This window comes from Macaca mulatta, chromosome 6 (assembly GCF_049350105.2).
Source record: "Macaca mulatta isolate MMU2019108-1 chromosome 6, T2T-MMU8v2.0, whole genome shotgun sequence".
NCBI lineage: Eukaryota > Metazoa > Chordata > Mammalia > Primates > Cercopithecidae > Macaca > Macaca mulatta.
Genome location: NC_133411.1, coordinates 74,839,215 through 74,858,849, shown reverse-complemented (window position 1 = coordinate 74,858,849; position 19,635 = coordinate 74,839,215). Strand labels below are relative to the sequence as shown.

General features: G+C 41.5%; 1 protein-coding gene across 10 annotated transcripts in view; it reads right to left on the bottom strand.

Moving 5' to 3' along the window:
* MAST4 (microtubule associated serine/threonine kinase family member 4) overlaps positions 1-19,635 on the bottom strand; it is a 578,446-nt gene that overhangs the window by 424,530 nt on the left and 134,281 nt on the right. The window contains exon 1 of one of the 10 annotated variants that reach the window (XM_078004802.1): positions 11,906-11,991. The exons of 7 other annotated variants lie outside the window; for them this stretch is intronic. The gene's annotated coding sequence lies outside the window, so the exon portion shown is untranslated. Of the gene's footprint in view, positions 1-10,478; positions 10,550-11,905; positions 11,992-19,635 lie in introns of those variants that run through there. 2 more of the 10 variants (XM_078004804.1, XM_078004803.1) reach the window with 2 other exon arrangements.

Below are 19,635 nucleotides of genomic sequence, written 5' to 3'. Positions count from 1 at the left end.
TAAGAAGAAGAAAAGGAAGAACAGGAAGAGAAGGAAAGGAGGGAGGGAGGGAGGGGTCCTATAAATCTTGCTGCTCTTTTCTTATAAACAAGTAAAGAAGGGCCTATATTTCATAGTATCTTTCCTTGTGAAAACTCATCTCTTTTTATAGACATTTATTAAGTGGCTGTATGTCAGGTATTGCTCTGAGTACAGCAGTTGGCAAAAGGGCAAAGAATGAAACAGACAAAAATCCCTACCCACTGGGAGCTTCATTGGAGTTGGGGAGAGGAACATCTGGAGAAAATCCTTTTGGTTCTTTGCATTAAGACTGTTTTTATCCTGGGAACCCCATGACCCACATACCTTCTATGTTTCTCTACTTCAGTCCCTAGAAATCCCCTGGCAAAGCCCACACCCCACTGCCAACAAGCATAGCGTGTCCTATGTCCAATTGAGACTTCACAGGTCCATGTGCTGTGCTAACCTTGGTCCAGATTTCACCTTATCCTCTAAACCAGCAGTTCTGAACTCAGAGTGATTTTCCCTCCACCCCCTCACCCTTCAGAATACATGGGGCAGTATCTGAACCCATTTTTGGTGGTCACAACTTGGGGTGGCTACAGGCCAGGGAGGTTAACTAAATTTCCTGCAAGGCACAGGGCAGCTTCCCACAACAAAGAATTATCCAGCTCAAAGCATCAGCAATGCCATTGTTGAGAACCCTTGCCTTACACTCACTTTCCTTTTTGTCTCTCTTCACCTATTTCTGAGTGCGTCACCTTGCTCAGTTATGTGTAGTTGTAGGTCATCCTAAAGCCTTCTGAGAACAGGAAGGGGGACAGAGGAAGAGCACAGATAGAATCTCAGCAAAAATTGTTCATGTCACCAAAGATTTGGTAAGCAAATAATTTGCTAAGCAACATCAATTTACCCAAACTATTTAACTGTTCACTGCAATTCACTTTCTCAAAGAATGTCCATATTTTTAAAGAATGCATCAATAGAATGTGTTTAAACTGGAAGATGTACTAGATACCAATATCGTTTTCCATCTTTGGTTTTATAATTAATTCTCTGAATCACAAACTTCAATAGAAATATAAAAAGTGTTTCAGAAGCATCCCCAAATACAGTATTAGATCAAACTACAGTGGCATTCACATAAACAGAGCTGTATCACTAGTTTCATTTCTTAAGAGAATTGATTTTCTTTGTTCCCTTCCAAGAGAAATATGTAAATTAGCACTTTGATATTGCTATCTCACGACTGTCTGTCAACTCAACTTCAAGAAAGTCGATGCCTTTTCTCTACACATACACACACACACACACACACACACAATGAGCATGCACACATCCACACACAATGAGCATGCACACATCCACCAACAGCAAGACAATTTCATCAGAGCCCCAAGGACAGAGCACCACACTGTAAGCATTTAATTGCAACTGACTGTGATTAAGCAATAAATTCAACAGTCTAAAGATGTAAAAAAATAAATAAATAAAGCTAGTATCATTTTATAGTTTTTTAAAACATGGCACACTTTGTGCATAGTTTTCAAATTATGAATCATTTCTCAAAGTTTACTTTAGGAACAATGACGCTGGGAGAACATGGAAAATACTAATTTGACTTTGCATATACATCACCTGTTTTCCTGTCACTTTAATATTCTAGATGTTCCCTTGACCTTTATTTAGGTGTTTGATCTATGCCTGAAGTTGTTTACCTATCTGAAGTCATTAAATTGCCCTGATACCATCATGTCCCCATCAGCAACATAACTAAAGAGTCTGACCATGCTTAACAAGCAGAAACAGAATACACTGCTCACCAGTCATCTTCCTTCCATTTCAAGTCAGAGGGGAATATTCCCACACGATGCCACAAAACCTGACGTTATGTGCCTGCTTCCAAAGTTTTGGCAGAGAAAGTAGACTCCCTACTAGGCAGTATTATTCCCATTTTACCAAAGAGTAAATGGATTCAGAAAGATGAATCCTTCACAGCTCTCAGCTCATTAGGAGGTACTATGAGAAATCAAGCCCAAGATGCCCAACTACAAAGCCCACATTTCTTCCTCTGTTCCAGACTGTGTTCCACAGAATAGCTCACTGTGGCAAGGTGCCCAAAGCCTTGGAAAGTCAACCTTAACCTCCTCTTACATCCCCAGTCTGAGAAGACTCCACAAAGACAGGATTCTTAGAACCTGATGTCAACCACTCCAAAAGATCCAGTTCAATCCTAATTGGCTGGCTACACAAGTAGTTTCTAGGGTTTCTATAGTAGCAATTTTTAAGTGAGAATTACAGAATCACAAAACATTAAGCAGTGGAAAGGACCTAAAAATCATCTGTAGTCGCATTTCCTGGTTTTACTGGAAGATGGAGGCCCAGACAAGTCAAATGAACTGCCCAGATTTAGAAAGATGACTGGTGCACGAACGCAGACCAGAACCCAAATTTCTACACCCACGATCTACTGTCTATGCGCTGTGCTTCCTGCAGTCCCACAGTATTCATCACTCTGTTACAATGAAGTATATGATTTCCTCTGGTTTTCTATTCCTACATACTCTATCAACCCAGAATTGTTTTTTAAAAAAATTGTTTACCCAAATGTCTACTATGGACTAGACACTGTGCTAAGGGTTAAAGCTAGAAAACAGAAAAGACACAGTCATCTTCCTTGGGACACTTCCATGCAAGTCCACAGACACAAAACCACAACCATTACAACATGGCAAATGTCAGGACAGAGTCAGGTACAAGCAATTCTACAGCTTTGAGCAGAGCTATGGTCCAGCACCTAATAAATTATTTTCCTTACCTTGTTTGCTGGGCAATGCTGGTATTGCTTAATGCCTTCAAATGCATCTACTCATATAGGTTACAGTCTTCTCAGGTACCCAGAAGCCAGTCCAGGAAGGAGCACAGAGCAGTACGGAGCTGTATATTGATCATTAATCAATGATCGATTAATTGATAATTAGCAGCATCTAAACACACGCTATAATAATTTTCCTTCTGATTGGGGGCTTTTCAAATCCATCCACCATGTTCTAAGAGGTAAGAGAGAAAGAGCAGTCTCTCCCACCCCATGGTCACAACAGATCATAATATGGGCCTTTAAGATCCTAAACATCTACCCTTCTTTAGGCAGCAACTGCTTCCTATGGACCAGATGCTGAAGGCGTCGTGCAACTCATTACATTCCACCACCCGAAAGGATCAGAAAACAATGGCGAGGAGGAAGGCAGTGGTTTGAGGCAAGCCCACAGTTGGAACTTCATCCAGCCACTTATCAGCCATATAAATTTAAGGCGAACAAGTTTTAATTTCATCTATAAAATAAGGATAACTATATCCTCCTCACAGGATCTCAGTCAATTAATGATCAATATGCAGCTGGGATCATACCTGACACCAATAAGGCTCTCAACTGTTTATTCTCTTCCCCTTCCCTACCCTTTCTTAGCCTAGTACGTTTTTTCAGAACTATAAAGGGAAACAATCAATTGTTGACCTTCTGTTCAATAACATGCATTGAAGCCAAAAATAAACTTTATACAAGTTTCTGGAAAAAGCTTTACAATAAACTCTTTGATATTGCTTGAGTCTGTATCCCCAACCAAATCTCATGTCGAATTGTAATCCCCAATGTTGGAGGAGGAGCCTGGTGGGAGGGGATTGGATCATGGGGGTGGACCCTTCATGAATGGGTTAGCGCCATTCTCCAGGTGCTGTTCTGGTGATAGTGAGTAAATTACCCTGAGATCTGGTTGTTTGAAAGTATATAGCACCCCCTTGGTCCTGTTCCTGCCATGTAAGATGTGCATTGCTTTCCCTTCACCTTCCATCAGGATTGTAAGTTTCCTGAGGCCTCACCAGAAGCAGAAGCTGCCATGTTTCCTGTACAGTCTGCAGAACCATAAGCCAATGAAACCTCTTTTCCTTATAAAGTACTCACTCAGGTATTTCTTTATAGCAGTGCAAGAACTAATACATACTTCTTATAAAATAATGTTTAAGTTCTTTAATTGGACAAATGCTAAATATTAATATTCATTTCATGACTTCATATTAAGAGGAAAAACGAGCTGTTTGAGGAACTCTACAGTGGATAGCTCTGACCCAAGAGGCAAAATAAACGTTTTAAGAAAAGCATTCTTAAGAAACATGAGTTGTGAATTCTTAGCAGCTGAGGGGCCCCACGTGGTTAAAATGGAAATCATTCAGAAAGACAACCACTGAGCAACTGGCAAATGGTAAGAGGGTGAAATGGCTCTGGGGGATGGAGGGGCACTGGGCCATCTGAACTATCTTGTCAGCTTTATTTCTTCTTAAAGCGAAAAAATAACCAAAAAACGTGAAGGGAATGGTGAAGAAAGAAAAGGAAATGACTAAGGGATAAAGAAGAGACAGAGGAAGAGGAAAAAGAAGAAAGTGGCCAAATAAGAGATACTCAAAACACGCAATGCCCTGCTTAGCTCCCGAGTTCCCCAGAGCTGTGTCCTCTCCCCCTTCTACTTGAAGATGTGTCCCACTGTAGAACCAAAGACCAATCATCTCTCTCTTAGCCAAAATGATGCATAATATGCAATTTTAATAAATATTTATTAATAAATAATTATAAGTATAATCCACAAGTACAAATTTTAAAATTCCAAGACCTTAAAACAGCAGCCCCCCTGGCTCAGCACAGATCCGTCTTACCCCTGAATTCTATCTGACTGGGTTTCTGCCCTGCTATCCTCCTTGTTTTCCTGGGCTGAGTCTCTGCCTCTCCATTACTAGTCTCCCTGCCCTGTGTCCCCAGAACTCCAGGTCTGGGAGCCACCTTGTGCCCAGTGTCCTGCATTGACTGACTCCTGCCTCTGAAACGCAGCCTGTGGAGGCCTGGACTCTGACCCAGTGCCAGACCTGTGCTGCCAGTCTGCCCAAAACACTTCCAAATGCCCGCCCCACCTCTGTGAGAGGCACACAGGAACTTAGGGCTTGCTTTAAAACTTTGGGTAATGGCACTGACACCCCAGCTTCTCTCTTCCCAGGTCACGCCATCCCAGGGCTGAATCCCAAGGCAACCTTCCCCACCTGGATTCCCAGTCCCCAAGAGACAGGCCAGGTCTAACCTGCCAACCTCCCAAGGGAACATGAACTAGAGAAAAGGGGGAAGGATAAAATGACAGAAACACATACATGAGGAGGAAGAGGGGACGTGGGAAATGCAATGAGAAAAACAGAAGAAAAAGAAGAAAGGGCTGTGAACAAGAAGAAAGCAGGAGATGGGACAGAGAACTAGGGCTACCCTATTACATGAATGATTAGAGAAGGCTGCTCTGAAGAGGCGGCATTCGAACAAAGACCCAGAGGAAGAAAGCGGGTGAGCCGCGCAGGGAGTGGAAGCTTCCAGGCCAGGAAATTGGCAAATATCAAGGTCCTAAAGTTAGACAGAATTCCAAGTGCAAGCTACTATTCACAATTAATAGCTTGACAGATTCCCCAGAAAACAAATCTACTTGAACGTTTCTTCCTATTCTACTATTCACCCCGGTTATGAGCATGTGAGCCACTTGATTACACTGTACTCTGAATTATGATTAGCTGACCAACCATTCCTCAAACCTCCTCCATGTATTTGTTCTTGATGATAATCTGGCTCCCAACAGGCCTGAACCCTCTGCCTGCCGGAAGAAAACTCTCCTGTAGGTTACAAGAGCACAAAGTTACTCAAGACGTTCCCACGTTCACATGCAATCAGGAAAGGAAAAGATTTCACCTTTGGGTACAGGTTCACAACTCCACTAAAAGAAATATTCGGTCGGGTGCGGTGCTCACGCCTGTAATCCCAGCACTTTAGGAGGCCGAGGCAGGCGGATCACGAGGTCAGATCAAGACCACCGTGAAACCCCGTCTAAAAAATACAAAAAATTAGTGGGGAGCAGTAGCGGGCGCCTGTAGTCCCAGCGACTCAGGAGGCGGAAGCAGAAGAATGGCGTGAACCTAGAGGGCGGAGCTTGCAGTGAGCTAAGATCGCGCCCCTGCACTCCAGCATGGGCGACAGAGCGAGACTCCATCTCAAAAAAAAAAAAACAAAATGAATAAAAAATAAAAACCAAGAAGTATTCAACAGAAGCCACAGTGTAGTAAAAACAGAAAATAATTTATTGTCAAGAGTCCCTTGAGTCTTCCAGGCAGCCCCCGAGGATTGGGTGGGGTTGCCTAAACAAGGCCACGGCAGCGGCTGGAGGAGCACTCAGGCGCTTTGAGAGTTGTATCACATTCCTTTTTGTTTTCTTAACCATATCTATAAACAAATGTATTCTAAAATTATTAATAAAATTACAACCAATCTTAGCCAATAAGAGTAGCAATTCTGTTTCCTTTCCCCCTAAAGGGCAAAAACAAAATACACGAATACACAAGAACCCCAGGGAACAACTTAACGAGCTGGAGTGCCAACCCGCCGCTGCCTTGGGAAGCGTGAACACACTGGCATCTGAAGAACTCTGAAAATAGACTCGGGCACATGAACCGTGAGAGCAACTGTACGGTCAGCGTCTGACCCAGCTCCTTCTCCCACGCTCCAAGTGTCTATTTTCCCATTCCTGCCTGCACCTCGCTGGTAGACCAGCTCTGCAGTGAAGGCGCGTGGATTGAAAGACTGGAAACGAGAGACAAGCTAAGGGGAAGCTTCTAAGTGCGAGCTTGAAATTTGCTTGAGAACGCAGCACTCCGCTCTGGGGGTGCAGATGCTCATCCTTTCAATAAATCCAAGGCTCTAGTGTACAACCATCTGAACTTACAGTAGATCAACTCGATTTCCTCTCCTTATACAGGGATCTTAAGCAGTGAATTCCCCTGCCATGTAAGTGTTTAAGAATTAACAAAAATCATTTCAAAATAAATGAAAGAACAGCTCTGATTTAGGAGGATGTGCCCGTCTGACTGGCCTGGCTGGTGAAGCACACCGATCAGCTGACCATGAGTATCATCACAGCTGCCAGAAGCCAGGCCACCTTGCCACCAGGGCTATGGGGTTCTTTTTCCTCCAATCCCACATATTTCTCTAAAGGTTACAGTCACCTTTAGAGTCCAGTGTTGAGAGGTCCTATTCCCACCAAGCTCAAGCCAATATATCCACTAAAGGTACATTCCTGACCTTCACTGTTATTGACATTTCAGGGATTGGCAAACACAGCCTGTGTGCCAAATAAAATTTTATTGGACGACAGCCACACTCATTCATTTATGTCGTGTCTACATGCTGCCTACTATAGCAGAGTCGAGCAGCTGCCGCAGAGACCATATAGCCCACAAAGCCTAAAATATTTACTATCTGGCCCTTTATAGAACAGGTTTGTGGGTGCTTGATTTATATAAATTCACTGAACATCTACTATGTGCCAAGTGTGGTTTGGCCACTGTGCAGATAGCAGTGACCAGAACGAAGTTCCTTTCTTCAGGTGGTGATAAGGGCTGTGAAGAAGAAAGCAGGAGATGCGACAGAGAACGAGGGTTAGTCTATCATATTAGTGACCAGAGAAGACCACTCTGAAGAGAGGGGCATTTGAACAAAGACCCAAAGGAAGGCAGGCATGAGCTGCACAGGGAGTGGAAGCTTCCAGGCCAAGGAAATGGCAAGTATCAAGGCCCTGAAGTCAAAGTGTGCATTCAGTGTGTTTGAGAAAAAGCAAGCAAGGTGGGTGAGCAATGTCCCCTTTCTCCATGGTCACAATCTAGCAGCCCTCTCCCACACAGACCAGGCACCATCTTAAGTGTTTTCAGAATATTATCGCATTTGATCTTTAAAACAACCCTCTGATGTGGTATTATTATCACCCCCATTTCAAAGATAAGGAAACTGAGGTTTTCGAAGCTTACTTTGACTTGCCCAAGGTATCAGAGACCCACAGTTAACTGTTTCCCATTCCATATTCCCGCAGGCAGCACCAGCACTGTCACCCAGCCACAGACCAACAGCTTGAGCAACGACTGTACCTGATCCAAGTTGCACAGGTGGAAGAGGCTCCACTGGGCCTGCTTCCTTTTCCACTCTGCTTTTTTGAATCATGTTCTCACTGAATTTCTCTACTTCCTCCAACTCCACATTTATGTAAGCCTCCTAAGATCACCTCCAAAACAAACAGCCCAGCTATGGAAGATTGATGGATGGGAGAGAAGAAAGGAGAAACAGAACGAATATTTGCAGGCCTTCTGTGAGCCAGGCACAGATGTAACAAGCACTCCGTGGACCTTCTTTCTGGGAGATGACAGTTAATGAGAATATTAAGGTAGAAAAATACAGCATTTTCCATGTGGACCTGTGCATTCCACAAGCAGGAAATGCTTGAGGAGCCTCCACAGCAAACATAATTTAAATTGAAGAGACAGCACGTTTTCACTGTGTTCCTCAAGATCAATCATCAGCCAGTGTTCTGAGCCAAGACATACAGCAACTTCCTAATCTTTCCTGCCTCACAACATGTTCTCTGCTGCCTTCCACCAGCCTCCTCTGTCTCTTTTAAGAGTTTACATCAGCCTCTAATGCTTTCCTCAAGTGAAGAGATGGCCTTTCGACTTTAATTAGGGCACAACTGAGGAGTCCTCCAGCAGCCACCCACCCACATCCACACTCAGTTCCTCCCACAGGCCTAGCAGCCCTCAGGCAGTTATGCCTCTTGGTGACTTCTCACTACCTCCCAACATTCCCCAGACAAGGATATGGATTAATTCCCCAGTACAGCCCCAAACATAATACCACTAAGAAACCTAAAAATCCTTCACGACAAACTTCAACAGCAGCATGTCTTGGAGAGGAAGTATTCCTCAATAAATGTCACCTACAAAAAGTAGGAAAAAAAAAAAAAAAAAAGAGTGATGGAAAATAACATCCTGCTTGGCAGGAAAAAAAAATGTACAAAAAATGCTTAGCTGATTCTTCTGTTTTAGCATTTGCCGTGGGAAAACATAATCCCATTCTTCCTTAATAGGTTGCTGCCTGCTCTGAATCCCGGTGTCTCATGTGCGGCCCCCAACACTGAGCAAAAGGCTTGATATACTTAACACCTGGCATACGTGTCATAGGAATAAACATCTACTTATACTTGACGTTATTAGATGACAACTACCCCAGGGCGTTAAGAGATGTGCTGTTGAGGGGGAGTGAAGAGATGACTGAAATAAAGTCGAAATGCCTCTATATATGTGAAAAGAGAGGAGGGCTGGCTATTTCTAAATATTCCTTGGAGCAGGGTCAAGAAGGGTCCCAGTCATTCTCTACCATCTATTTCTACCCCTTTGTGATTAAGGGAAACCAGTGCTACTCATCTCCTTTTTTTCTCCCGAGAATTCCTGCCCCAGGAAATACAGAGGTCAAGGAAACTAAGCAAGAAGGACTGCTGCCCCCACAGCCCGAGAAAGATGAGACTAAACAACTGGATGTCCTCTGAGGAAGGAAACATATCATAATTTTACACTTTATGTTACATAAATGATATTTCACTAAAAATGAGAACTATGTGCCATTTCCCCATTTTCACAATGCATGAGAATATAGGAAAAAGCAGGAAATTCAACTATAAAAAATTACTTTTGAAAACTTAGGAATGATTGTTACATAAATCACACAAATGCATTTAAGTAACGGCCCTTTTTGCTTGATAATAAAGCAGTCTTCATCACGGTAGCTAATTAAGCAAAAAAAAAAAAAAAAAAAAAAAGATCTATAGGAAAATGGCAATGGCAATGCAGGTATCAATAATTTAAGACTTCAATAACTGCTCTAAAAGAGGGAAGTAATCGACCAAAAACCTTCTAAAGTTTCTTACAATTCAGTCTTACATAGTCACAATATCTCATAACAAAAATTTAAACAACAATGGTACTTAAGTTAGAAATAAAATGTCAAAGAAGAAAGGGATTTATGAACAGACTAAAAGTATGGTGTGGTTCACAGTGCAAAAGGTCTGGCAGTAGCTGAGTATTCAGCACAATCAAGATCTGAGAAAGCAGACCTGCATCGGAGCATTTTCAACCAGGAGGAGGGCATCGTGACCATCTATGGCTGGCCTCCATTAAACATGTTTGGAACACAGAACCCATTCTGCACCTGCTCCTCCTATGTTCTCCTCCGCCGTACCTAGCATCTAACACACTGCACGTTGTACTTGTTGGCTTATTGTCTCCCTCCGCCGTTAGAACATAAGCTTCATGAAGGCAGGGTCTGTTTTGCTCCCTGATGAATCCCCAGAGGCTAGAAGAGGGGCCTGGCACATAGCAAGTATGAAAGCCAATAGGGCCAAGGCCAAGTAGACTCTTTTGTGCTCTCCACCTTCTGGGCAGACAATAATATTGTACTATCTGGGCCCTTGTGGTTGGACAGGGCCGGGTGACAAAATCTGACCAGTGAGTGTAAGAAAAGGCAGGGTGTGTCCTGTCCAGGCTAAAGCACTAAATTGTGGGTGTGAGATTCTCCAGAACACTCTTACCTCGCTCTGCTTCAGTGACTGCTTGCTCCAAATGGGGGCTGCTCTGTCAGTCTATCCCAGAGTGAGGACCCTGCCAGGTAGAGCCTCAGTCAACAAACAATGGATATAAAGCATGAGTATACCCCTTTGTGCTTTATGTCACTGAGGGTCAAGGGTTGTCATCACCCTTCCCAACTGATAGGGTAGGCATTCAGTAAAAATCTGTGGTTGAATTTGTCAGCTCTCCTTGCAGAGGTCATACAGCACAATGAGTTCTGAGGGGACCTATTTGCTCACAATGCACCCCATTCTAATTTAGAACAACTCACATGTCCTTCCTGGTACTAAGTCAAAAACTGTGTTCTTGAAGAATACAAATGGCAGGTCAGGGTACAGGCGGGACTTTTTGGTTTTTTCTTTCCTAATCAGCCTCACTCTCTTCTTTTCATATCTTCCTCAAGCGTTCCTAAGGAATTCTCTGATTGATCCAAGTCGAGAGAGTGACTTGGAAATTATGCTATAAGGAGTGATCAATATTAGCAAAAGAAAGGCTTGTCTTGTAGAGGTATCACTCAGAAACCTCTAATGAGCCTAAAGCTCCTTCCATAAAAGCACAGGACCTCAAAGGATGAAGCAGCCTCTTCAGTATGTACCCTAGACACAGAAAGAATCCAGAAGTAGAAGACAGAAGGGATCAAAGTACACAGAGAGATACAAGGTCAAAGACGGACTCTCAGCTGCCCAGGCATGGTGATCTTATAATAGGCAGACAAATTCCTTTGTACTCCTCCTTTCAAGAGGTAGTACCCTCCCCTTGAGTGCAGGCTCTACTTAGTGGCTTACTTTTGAAAAACAAAACACAACATAAATAATGGTGTGTAATTTCTGAGGCTCGACTGTAAGAGGTATTGTGGCTTCCTCTTTGTATTTTCTTTTATTGATAAGGACAACACAAGGACACTCAGCAGCCCAATGGACAGGTCCACATGGTGAGGAACTGAGGCTTCCTGACAACAGCCCACACCAATGTGCCAGCAACATAAAGGAACTGTCTTGGAAGTGGATCCCCCAGCCCCAGTCAAACCATCAGAGGACTGCAGTCCTGGCTGCACCTTCCTGAATTACCCAGAGCCACCCAACCAGCTAAACTACTCCTGACTTCCTAACTCAAAAAACTGGGATAAAACTTTTTTTAAGCTACTCAATGTGGGGGATAATTTCTTACACAGGAAAAGGTAACTGCTATATTAAGTGTCCTCTAGCCGGAGTATGTGCATGTGTTATACAAATGATGTGTTCATAGTGACTTTACAGAATGTACTATACACCAGCCCACATGACTCGGATATAACTGAGGGGATGCAAACATGTTCAACCAAGTATAGCATTCTCTAGTTCCTAACCCTAGGTTTTCCTATGCATCATATGTAAGTGTACAAGAGTAGTACCCTTCATTGCTGCCTTGATCTTTTGAAAACAGCCTTCCATCTATCACCTGTGAAAAACAGTTTCATCTCTCTCTCGGCTTCACATTTCATGACTCAAACTCTTGAAGAACTGCAAAAGAGCAAAGAAAAGAATAGACCACTGTTAACAGTACCTGAATGCAGGACTGCAGAAAAACTACTTTAATCCTTATGTCCTCATGCTCTACCTTTGCCTAAAAAAAAAGACTTAAAGAACTTAGTAAAATAGCCCTAGTAGGAATCACTTTCCGTGACACTGACCCATTGCCATCTTCAGCAGCTGAATCATTGTTGCTACCTTTCTTCCCTGCCCAAGAACTTGCATTTCATTCTCTAAGTAATTTGCTATTTTATTAAATAGTAATTCAGTGACTGACCCAGAGCCAACCTACAGCTCCAGTTGTGTGTGTGTGTCAGCAGGCTAAGAGGCATATATAAGGCAAGGCATACACATACAAGCACCAAAACAAAAAAAACAAAAAAAAATCCCTCACTACATGGTTGCCAAAGTATTCTCCATCTCCTAGCATTCTGCATCTTTTGCCTCTTTCTTAGTTGGAGTATAAGTGGTAGCAGGGAGATGATCATTAAGCAGCCCAAGGTTTGGTTTAACTTCTGTAACAATGTTTATGAATAAGGATGGAAAGGAAGGATCAATGGTATGCGGGTAATGGTATGCGGGTAAGGTTAACAAACAAGATGGTGCTAAGGTCTGCCATGGAGGCCACTTTGAAACAGGATATCTGAAAACAAGTGATAGAAATGGGAAAGATAACTTCTCCAGATCCCCCAAATCCCACAGCTATTTGCTCTAAGATTAAATGTTCCATATCACCCTATCTTATAGCAATAATGGAAACCTAACATCAGAAGCATGAAACAATAAAGGTCTTCATAGATTCCTTCTGCTTAAAAAGAAAGGCAGTGTGTCACCTGTGAAAGAAATGGTTTCCAATTCCATTTCAAAAGCATTTCTTGAGTAATTGCTCTGTGTTATGACATTACACTATGAATGGGGGTGGGGGTACAGTGATAAACATAGCTCCTACAGTCAAGAATCTCTCAACCTAACAAGTAACTTTTAACCTTTAAGAGTCGCAGATCCCTTTGTAAATCCTATACTTCTCTCCAAATAAAAATATATACAGATAAAAACAAAATTTTGCTAACAAATTCAGGTTATCCATAGATTGTCAAAGTGCATGGATCCTAGGATAAGTATATCTTGCTCTACCAGGAGAAAAAAATACAAGATTTTATTTAATAAGCAAGTATCATATAATATGTAACATTAGATATTAGCCTAGCCTCTCTTCCAAGTAGCTGAAAATACCACCTTCCATCTTATTGTATACCAAATATCACAGAGGACAAAATATATATGTTCATTTAAAAGTAACATATAAAATTAACATTTACTAATATTTCTGGCATCACTTTTTACAAGCAATAGTAACTGAACTAAAATGAAATCTGCATGAAACCTAAATTTGTGAGATCTACATTTTTAACCTCATCCTTATACTAAGTATAATTATTTTGTAAGATTAATTCTGAATATAAAACATTTTCTGTAGTTCCAAGATAGCAAGCTGAGCACTTCTCATTAGTTTCAATGGTTTAAATAATTTGGGGCTATAATACTGGTAGAAAAAAAGATTCACCTGAATGTTTCCCTTTTTAAAAAAGCTAGTTACTCTACATAAACTGCATTTATGCTGTCAGAAAGAAAACAGGAATGACAAGTGAATTAGGTACCAAGGATTTTAAAAATATAAAAATAAAATCTCCTCTCATAGTTTCTGCAGTGTCTTCCAAGACAGGCTCTTGGATACAGGGCATAGGATATTTTTAAGGGTGGAGCATGGAACGCTAACAACTGTCCAGTGGAAGAATTAAGGAATAACAGAACAAAGAGAAAGAATGACACTGCAAGGGGTGGAGAGAGTCCGACAGCTAGAAAATACAGAAAAAGAAATACAAAGTGATGTATTTTCAAGCTTCCAACACTGTGCCGTCCAATACAGTGGCCACTAACCACATGTGGCTATTTAGATTTAATTTAAACTAAGAATTCATTTCCTCAGTTGCACTACCTGTTTTCAGAGCTCAAAAGCCACATGCGGCTAACGGCTTCCATACTGGACACTGCAGAATATAGAACATTTCTATCCTCTCAGAAAGCTCTATTGGACAGCAATACTCTATAAAGTGAGAGCCCAGAAAACATTAAGAAGTTACTTAGTCTTGAACAGAAAGTACACAGATTCACAGGTACATCATTTTCAGCTAAGTTCTTCTATTTATAAAGGAAGGTAAATTGATGCAAATGAGGTAGAAAACAGTTAAGATTAAGAATTTTGAGTGCAATGGATAAATGACCCACATTACACAATATAGTCTATGATACCCTAGAACCCATCTGAGATTCAAGTTCAGGAACTTCCAAACCAGTGGAAGTTCTATGGATTATTCTTCCTTGCCAGCCAATAACAGTATGTACCAAGTTCCTAATATCTATTATCCAACTTGGTGCCCAGAATTCTCTAAAGGCCCCCCAAAAGTCTGCAATCTAACTGGGGAGTTTTAGAAGCCTCACACAGTAACTATGGGAGAATTACAAAATACGTAGATACATACAAGGTCACAGAACCACAACTTTTCATTGAAAATGCAGAGGTGACATAGTACCGGAGGAGAAAGGCAAAGTTTGAGCCATAAAATTGTTTAAAATTTGGTAAAAAGGAAGGTGACAGAAAAGCTTAGATGACAGGGATACATACAGCCTATTATCTTGTCACAAAAGGGCTCATGAAGAAAGTAAGCTTTTAGTTAAATATTGAAGAAACGAATGGTTTTGTATTACTGTATGTCAGTAACTTTCAAGATTATTTAACTACAAACCATACTAAGACATTTTATATTATTACCCAGTAGGCATATACCACTAAGTAAACATTTCACAAAGCAATAATTTAGCCATACTACAATGTACATTTTATGATATATTCTATTATAATTTCACTTTAGAAAAAAAAAAAACACAAGTTGGCCGGGCACAGTGGCTCATGCCTGTAATCCCAGCACTTTGGGAGGCCAAGGTGGGTGGATCACCTGAGGTCAGGAGTTCAAGACCAGCCTGCCCAACTGGTAAAACCCCCTCTCTACTAAAAATACAAAAAATTAGCTGGGTGTGGTGGCAGGCGCCTGTAATCCCCACTACTTGGGAGGCTGAGGCAGAAGAATCGCTTGAACCCAGGAGGTGGAGGTTGCAGTGAGCTGAGATCGTGCCACTGCACTCCAGCCTGGGTGACCCCATCTCTTAATGACCCATTAAGCCAATTTTCTATTCATGGGTTCCAACCCACAGAATGAAAGATATCTATAAGATGAATTTCTGTGGTAGGAATTAGTAAATTATCTATCTGAAGAAAGGAAACCATATCTGTAAAAATAGGATTAGAAAACTGTGTGTGCATGTGTGTGGTGGGGGGAAGAGGGAGGGGAAATGGGGAAAAAGTTAGAGGGAGCGGGAGAGGAATAGTCAGAGGAAGAGAGAGAAGAGTTGGAGGGAGACAGAGAGAGGACAATTGGAGGGGGGTGTTTGAGGAAAGTCTTATATGTAATGCCTGTATTTGACAGGCAAAAGGAACCCATTTTTGTTTAAAGCAAAGGTTGGGACACATTTGCCTGGTAGCTCCAGAGAATGTGGCCTTGGAACGAGACTTGGAGTTGGAAGTCCAGCCATGGAGGTTGAAGCATAAAAAACAGACACAATGAAGGGAAGACCTGGATTATGATGCTGAGAAAAAGGGGGAGTGTGGTGCAGTCAGAGAACAGCAGGACTTTCAAATTGGACCAGAAAAAATAATTCTCATACCTTCCAAAACAAGCAGGGCTTTAGAGATCGAATGGCGAAATACTAAGAAAGCTAAAGAAAACATGCAGCTGAGTAAGAGACAGAAGCAAGTGGATCAACCCACTCCACAACCACATGGGTCCCACCCAATCTACATATTTTCCTCACCAGCTAGAATAGCCCAAGGCTCAAGTGGAAAAAGGGACAATCTCTGTCCCCAGTCCCCAGCACATCCAGATGCTGAGCATCTGCAGATGGAGTATGCATCTGTTCAGTTTTTCATTCAAAGAACAAATGTTGACTGCCGACACATCGCAGGCACCAGATGTATAAAGTTCACAAAGCATTGTCCTTGCCCTTAAGAAACCACAGTCAGAAGCCAGCTTCCTAAGCAAACAGCTACAGCACAAAGTGATCAGTGCTAGGAGAGTGGTGTGCCCAAAGTGCTAGAAGAACACAGAAGATGCAGCGAGTGGTTCTGCCTGGGTCAGCAAAGGCTTCCAGGAAGAAGAGGCAATGTTAAGAAAAGCTTTTCTATCAGAGGCAACAGCGTAGGCAAACCGGGGAAGCCTGAAAAGTGGGTGGTATGTGGAAGAAATGATGAATGGGGACCAGAAAATGAGGCTTGGGGGAGAGATGGAGAAGGTGGGAGAAAGGGCAGTAGGAAGGAAAGTCTGCCAGAGAGGAAGTTGGGATGAGTTTATGAACTAGTCCTCTAACCAGTGCTGAGAATGACCAGCAGTATCTGAAAGGCAATGGAAACCGGACATTGTAAAGCTAAGAAATAGTACAAATCAGGCACATGCTTCAGAAAGACCACACAAGCAGTAGTCTAGGAAGTGAACTGGATAGAGGAGATGAGCTAGGAAAAGAGGCCAGTGAGGAAGCTGTTGAGACATAAGGGCCTGCGTGAGACTGGCATCACAGGAAGGGAGAACACTTGGGCAGACACTTGGAAAGTAAAGTGAGCAGTCTTTCTGCCTACCTGAAGGGAAGGTGAAGAAGGACAGAGTCACAGATCTCCATGGGGTTCTTACTTGTGGGGAGCAAAGGTGGCTGGCCTTGAGGAGGAAAGATAGGAAATTTGTTCTTGCACATGTTGAATTCAGGTTGCCTCTGAGACACCCTAATGGATTTATCAAGAAAGCAGGTGAAAATCCAGCTAAGAGGAGCAGGAGAGACAGCAAGCAGAAGCGATCAGTTTGGGAGTTGCAATATAGAAACCACAGAGAAATGAGAGCGGAGACAAAGGCGAGACCACCACTCTTTAAGGAGGGAGGATAGCTAGAAGACTATAAGCCAGAGGAAAAGATTGCCTTTTGTTAACAAACAAAAAAGTTGGAAGAGAAAAAGGACAAAGTGGTTTTCAAAACCAAGATTAAATGCCATAGAAAAGCCGAATAGAATGATGGGCACCTATTTTTTCTTTTCCTACATGTATGTTTTAGAAATAAGCAGATATAACCTAACTAAGCAATAGCATAAGTGAAGGCTGGTGAAGAAAGAAAAATTGATAGGTTGCCATCTCATTGGATGCTCTTGAACCTGGAATCAAGCAAACTCCCAAGAAAGGTGATGTAATTAAACTATCATGACACATTAACTGAAACACCTTGTTCTATATGCAAACGTCTGACAGATATACCCCAGTGTCTCCACAGATAACAGATGTTCTAATCTTTGGATATTGCTAAGCTGCACCCAATGCTACTTTATCATAAAGCATGTCATGATTAAACTGAAGTGTTATTATTCAATTGTGTATCCCTATGGGAGCTCCAAAATGCCTCTAAACAACAATGACTCACCTGTGGCCCATCTAAGTTTTTTCATAAACAAAAACTGAAATAATTTTCAGAGGTGGGCTAATACTTATTTTATACAGTATGTATAACTAGATTGAACTGGAAAAGACATACTTGATTAAAGTTCCAATACCTACTTAGGTAGGACTTGATATCTATTTCTATTGCCAATATCTAGACAACTTTAAAAGCCAACTCTCCCACTCTAGTCCCAGTTTCTCATTTTCCAACACTTGTGTAAAGTACTCTTTTCCCTATTTTTTTTTTTTTTTTTTGGTGGAGGGGTGGGGATGGTATATGTGGATCCATAAAGCAAAATGGCATGTTGTCAACCAAAGTTTTCTTTCATAATTGAATTAAGTAGAGGAAACACACACACACACACACACACACACACACACACACACACAGTAGGTAGGCATAAGGGGTATGTATATTCATAGGATGATCCGCTTCCAAAATCCACATTTTCCTTACAGACTTTGAAAGCTGTTTGTAATTTAAGCTATCCTGATCTTAACTGATTAATCTGAGGAAAATGTTCTGCCTTAACTACTGCTCAGAATCCCTTTAAATTACCACTGATCAGCAATCCATCACCAGCAAGTATGCTTATGTCAAATGCCCTTATAATGAGCTATCACATTTTCAAACATTTTCCTCCATTACCTGACCAGGAGATTTACACAATGCGAACAACCTACTGAGAGTACAGTAAATGAAATACTGGATCTTGGTTTAAATGAGTAAATCCCATCCTGAACAGTAGAGGGGGTTGGGGGGAATGTATAAATTGAGAAAAGAATTACCTATTCATCTTCATCAATAGTTGACACCATCATCATTTGGCCTCTAAAAACAGAGGATGTTTTAATTTGCTGGGAAGAATACATCTCTTCAGGGAGGAGATTTGGGGATTTCACCATGAATAATAATGAAGGGGGCAGAGTTTTCTTCATGTGTAAAATCTAGCTCTAGTCTTTCAATCCAAATGAGATTTTAAGTTGCAGGCTGAGGTCAGGGGATTTGATTTATTTATTCAAGCCCATGTAGGCATCCTTCATCCACATCCACCAGATCTATACTTCCTCTCTCTAAAATTAACATTAAGACAAAAGAAAAAAAACTAAAATATTCCCATTCTTATTGGCCAGCTTGTAGCAACAACCCTAGCTTCAAAGAACAACCACTGTTCATGAGGCTGCTCCCTGACAGTCCTCTCGTCATTACCTCACTGCTTTGGTAAATGCAAAACGTTCTCTTGGCATCTGCAGCTTGCAATAAATCATTCAGGCTCATGCCAAAGCTTGAAACTTAGCATTTATTAATTTTAAATAAGTTCTGATACCTATTATCAGTTATGGACAACGACAATATTTCTCTAAGCTCATTATTTCTCCTATGCACCTCAGAAAGCTGAGAGAAAGCAACAATACGTCTAATCTTTTGTGCCTTCCTAATCACGACGGCTTCCCACAGTGGGGGGGAGAAATTAAGAGGGTCCCAGAACAGTATGCAAGTCAGGTAGACAGAATGAGAATCCCAGTAAAGCAGACTTAGAATAAGAGGCCCTCAATATGCAGCATTGATGTGATGTATAAATCAATAGAGAATGATTAAAACACTGCTCTATGAAGGGCTGCACAGTTAATACACATTTCATTACGAAAAAAGAATGCTGTAGTCAGACCAAATGTGTGGGCACACTGCTGAACAGAAGCAAAACAAGTACCAAGTTGTTTAAATATATAGAATTTCAAAGCGTAAAGCTAATCAACAGTATCATTTATCTAACAAAGCCCATTCAGATATTTCATTTGTAATGTAAATGTTCATATTAACACATATACCCCCAATACCTGATTTCTAATGTACTCCATCATTTAGCAGATATCCCCTTTCAAAGCCTAGCATTAATAAAAGCTATACTATTCTTACTCAAATCACAGTACAAAATTCATACCTAAATATTCCTAATTGCATAATCATTGCACTCACTGACATAAAACACACACTTATCTTATCCTTCCATTCAAACGGGTCAATTA